The 5,435-nt window shown below is 40.3% G+C and overlaps 1 pseudogene; it reads right to left on the reverse strand.

The window, feature by feature from the left end:
* Positions 1 to 1,709: 1,709 nt before the first annotated feature.
* Positions 1,710 to 3,329, reverse strand: LOC101549960 (drebrin-like protein; annotated as a pseudogene).
* Positions 3,330 to 5,435: the final 2,106 nt, after the last annotated feature.

Genomic DNA, 5,435 nt, shown 5'->3' on the forward strand with positions numbered 1-5,435 from the left:
AGGAAGGGAAGGAGGGAGGGAGGGAGGGAGGGAGGGAGGGAGGAAAGAAGGGAAGAATGGAGGAAGGGAGGAAGGGAGGAAGAAGGACTTTCATAGTCCCTCTTTAGCTGCAATTCATTCTAAATTGTGTCACTTCTATGGATCTATATATATATATATATATATATATATATATATATATATATATATATATATATATATCTTATGACCCTCTACTTAACAAGTAAGAAAATAGGAATATAATATAATGTCTCTTCTGTTGAGACATTCCTACAGAGATCATTCAGAGTATTAGAGAGGCAGAAATTCTATTATTGCTTTGCATTTGTCTACCTGTTCATGTTCTTTTATTTAAAATAGTCACAGATGTTCCTCTAGCAAGAGCCACTGCAGCTAGATCAATTCTATGCTTTTGGGATACAAACTGGTGATAGGTGATACATTGTTAGGCAGCAATTTTTTTCTTCCCTAACAATCTCTAGTAGCAGTTTCATTGATTTTAGTTCAGTTAATGACAGACCACGTCGGACTATGCATATCTCACATGCACATTGTAACTAAGGGATTTTCACCTCAACCTAATGCTTTAATAGAAATAAAATAATAGTGAGGAAAACATATTAAATATTTCTATTATAATAAAGATATTATGAATTATGTCTATCATAGATGAGGTAATGAAGGTTCAGAGAGATTTATCAGTGTTCTGAGTATTAATTCCCTGGTTAAGAGTAGAAATTTTATTTGAACCCAGACCATCTATGTTCAGAGCCTCAGCTAATCATTTTATGGCACTCTTAGCATTAGCAAACCTTATTAATTCTGTATTTTCAAACAATATTTAGAAGATATATAAAAAATATAGAGAAAATGATAAGGAGTCTCGGGATTTAAAGTCAACACTTACTAATTTTTACATTAAGGTTTCTTAATTGGAACCTCGGGACATAATTAGTGAGAAATCTGATTTTTCATCATTTCATTTTTCCTAGTAGCTATCTAAGTGAAAACCAGCGACTTCTCACTACTGATATTCCTCACTGTTGTTTGCCTTGCAAGCATATGGAATTGGCAATTAGCAGTTTACAGTCCTGATGTTTCACTTTTGCTGTCATCTGAGTCTTTTCTTAACTTAGTACTGTAAAAACCTGCCAAGCCTATAATAAGCTTCCAGAGATAAAGCACAGCACTGGGGAAACAGCTGACAGGAGGATCATATCTGGTTTGTGTACGTGTGTTGTGTGTGTGTGAGAGTGCACACACATGTGCCTGACTCTAGTCTGTTATGGTGATTCCTTGGGTCCCTAAATTTAAGTAATTTGAAAATCAACCTGTCCCTAATAAAGGATCATGGTCTCTTCGCAAGGAGGTGACAAAAGATACCTGGGTAATTTAGGTACTTTACATAGTAAAGCGTTTAACTTTTCTTAAGGGAAATAAATCATTGTCCTGATATTGTCCCACTCCCAATCAGAATAAATTTATTTATTTATTTTTTATTTTATTTTATTTTTATGTCTATTGATATTTTTACCTTCCTTCACATTTAAGTGAGGGTTTGGTCATCTCTGTCTCCACTGCCTAGGCAGTGGAACACAGAACAGAGAAACAGTAGGAGAGATAATCTACTGCTGCAAAACTCTCATCAACTTCTAAGTTTACTGTTTCCAAGATCACTAAGTATCTGCAGTTATAACCTTTAGAAACCAAGAGGAAAAGGGAAAAAAGGCAAACGCAGGGCTAAGGCAGAGACCTCTGCCAGATCTCACAACTGCACAGCCATTATTCTTATATAGAAATCATCAAAAGGCAGATCTGCAGGGGTCTAAGCAGCTGGAAGCATGTTTGGAGATCACCGGGTTATTGCTGCATTTGAGATAAGAGTCCATGCCAGTTAAAAGTCCCAAGGTCTACCTTCATCCGGAGTCCCACTCATGGAAAACTGCCATCCATATCTCTGAAACTGCTTTTTCCAGCCATAAGGAAAGCACTCTTGGGTGAGGAAGGGAAGGCGGACCTCAGCCTGGAGCAGCAGTGAAGGGCCCTGATTCAATGAGCTCCACCTGGTTTGCACGAAATAGGCCAAAGTGGCCATGTGGCCCATAGCCATGCCACCAGCCTTCATCAATCACCTCGATGCCAGTGATGAGGTTCTCAGGGTCAAAGGAGATCTCTGTCTCGTCGGCTGCTTGGTAGTCATAGAGGGCGAGAGCACAGAGTCCATTTCCACTCAGCCCCAGGTAGTGGTTGGCATGCACAGAGCCAGCATCCTGCTGGGGCAGCATTGGGGGCTCCTCGTAGAATGCCTCCTGCTCTGGTGGTTCCTCATATGTGACCTCCTCCTCTGCCTGCACTGGACTCCGAGCAGATCTTGGCATTGGCTCTTCATAGAGATCTGCCCTGAGCCTTAAGGTAGCAGGAGTTGGCTCTCTGCTGAGGGGGCATCTCTGGCTCGGCGGGCTGCTTCTGAAGGAAGGGGCTCCTCAGCTTGCCTGGCTGGGAACTGGGAGTAGATGAGGAAATAGCCCTCTCCTTCTGCTTGAAAATCTCCCGTGAATGTACTGGCTGCTGACAAAGAGGCTCCGGGTTCTCTCTGTTCCTGGAGACCACTTCCTGCTGGTCACAATTCCTCTGGGGAGCAGCCTTACCTTCCAGCCCTGGCCCTCATCCTGCTGCCTCCCGTAGCTCCCTCTCCCACCACTCTTCCTCCAGCCGCTGCTTCTCCTCCAGTCTCCGGTTCTCCTCTTCCTTCTCGGCCTTGGCCCAAAAGCTGTCCTTGCCAACCCTTTTGATTTCAGACACAGGCTTTGTTTTCTGGTACACAAAGCCCACAGGGGCCTGGGGGGCCTGTGTCTTGGAAGCGGCTGCTCTCCCTGTGGAAAGTATAGTTGGCACCCGAGGCCCTGGCCACCTTCTGCATGATGCACATCCTCCTCAGCCCTCGCATTGATGGTCACCTGGGCACCCTTCAAGAAAGATGCTATGGTGCTGACATGGTTAGCACATGCTCCCTTGTGCACGTCATTCCCACCTTCACCAGTCCAGTTGATAAGCACTAACTGAGGCCGACCAGAGTTGGGGTCCTTCACCCTGCAGAAGGCGTATATCACCTTCCCGCTGTTGAGCTCCTCCACCGTCTCCTCCAAGCCCCCTTCCCCAGTGCCAGCCACTCGAATGTCATTGCTGTCGCCTTCATAGGTAAAGAGAGCCCAGTCGGTTGGGGACTTCTCAGTGACCACCCGCCGCACGTAGGCCTCCTGCAGGGCCGCCCCGTTTCGGCTCAGGTTCACAGCCATGATCAACGCCGCATCCGCTGCCGCTGCACTCGCTTCCGCGGTCCCAGAATAAGTTTATTCAACGTAGGAGCTTGACACACCAGATCTTAGTGCGTACCCGCCGTATTTCATAACCTTCATAGTCTTGTAGTGGAGCCTGACCACAACAAAATGAATGTGTATGTGATTTATCTCATATAATATTCACTGACTCTGAGCTTAAATTTAACTAGCAGACACTTAATAAATTAGGTATATGTAGTGTATCCTCAATAAAGACTCTTGACATAAAGATTTGGGCAAGATTCCTTGAAGAGCAATACTTTATGAGCATTGCAATGTATCAATGTTGGAATGATAGTATATGCTGAATATTTATATTTGAATGTGCCAGCTACTGTGCTTCATCTTCTTTAGGTTGAATTTAATTTGTATTACTTTAATGTGGTAAACCATAAGTGTCCATAGGATAGACTTCAGCCTTTTTTTTTATAAACCTTTTAGTAAATTAATGAAATTAATCATGGACCTTTTGGGGTCCTCTCTGAACTCGCAGATGATATCAGGATTGTTGGTGGTCTCAGAGTATCTAATAGCAAACTTTGTAGTATAACTACTTGTGGGACATTTCTACGTATATTGGAGGAGCAGCAAGAAATTATCAAAATTCCTTGGCATTTCAGTTTTTTTCAAAAGTTTAGTCAACTTATGTATTTTAATTTAATTCTTTCAATGTAATGTTTTTAGATCAAATAAAATATCCAGATCTTGAAAATAATATATACTTTCTAAATAAAATTAAAAGAATAATAGAGCAAGGCTTCCTCTGAGGGCTTAAAAAATTCTAAAATTAGAGTTACTAGCATCTAGGTGGAGAACTTAAGAATTAATAGCTGATTGATGCAATAGCAACACTCTTAAAATTACCATCCTGAAAAGTATTTGTGATCTAGTACCATTACAAAACCATAGGAAACCATTAGTAAAGGAAGGGAGAGATTATTTATTCATTTATACCAAGACATTCTCAAATTTGGAAAAAAAAACCAACATAAGTTAGGGTTTCCTTACCTGCCATGTACCAACAAAGTTTTGAATGCAATACATAGATAAGAGAAGAATTTATGAGTTAGTATTTAGATTACAGGGAAACAGTACAACATACAATACTTTAACTCAAATGTAAAATTAAAGAACATATACATAAAATATGATTCACTCTTGAATGATCTTATTAAAGAGTTTCATTATTAGACAAGGAAAATATACTAGAAAGGAATTGACAGCAACTAGTCATTTTTTAACACCTAAGAATTTTCATGTACTTTTTCAATGTGTATTTTGGTCTAAGCACAAAATTTTTGGTATCATAATTTTTTTTCTTAAAAATGTGATGCTTCAATCAGCATGATTTTTAAATTTAACAATACTTATATTAAAAATTTTGTTTCCCTAGGCTACAAGAGATAGAACTTTAAGCACAAGAAAGTATAATATTGCTCATATAACCATACAAATTTTTTATGAATTGTATGCCTTGTCCATACATAGTATTTGTGGAGCCCATAACCATATGTCTATTTATGGTAGGAAACACTTGAGAACATTTGGATCCTACTTTCAATGTAGGATGTTTTATTTTCCCCTTCATTTAACTTACAATGAAAAACATATGGAATGTTTTATTTGCAGACTACAAAACCAAATCAAACAGGCACTCCTGTGTTGGAGAGAATTTATTCTCCCTGCGACTCAAACATCTAGCTCTGTGTCTACACTCCTAAGTCCATCCGTTTCTCTACAGATATCAAGGTTAATGGCCATTTTTGTGGCCTTTGCGTAGTTTCCACTCAGGTTGGCGTTATCGGTGTTAACCTCATTTTTCCTCCTGATGTTCATTATTTTGTTGTCTTCAGTTCTTAGAAATGTATTATTTTGCTTGATTGTTACCAGTTTGTCTGTCAAGATTTCACTTCTGTGGTTGTTTTGCCGATAAGACCCCCTTATCTCTCTCCAAGAGCCGGATATTGCCTAGTTGGTATTCTCTGCTCATACGGAGTTCCTCCCGACAGAGTTTTGATTATGAACCTAGGAGCAAGGAAGCAGAAACGTATACACAGCCATCCTTAGGTGCCTCTTTCTCTCATTCAAGGTGAAGTA

The sequence above is a fragment of the Sorex araneus genome, chromosome 3 (genome assembly GCF_027595985.1).
Source record: "Sorex araneus isolate mSorAra2 chromosome 3, mSorAra2.pri, whole genome shotgun sequence".
In the NCBI taxonomy this organism is placed as follows: Eukaryota; Metazoa; Chordata; class Mammalia; order Eulipotyphla; family Soricidae; genus Sorex; species Sorex araneus.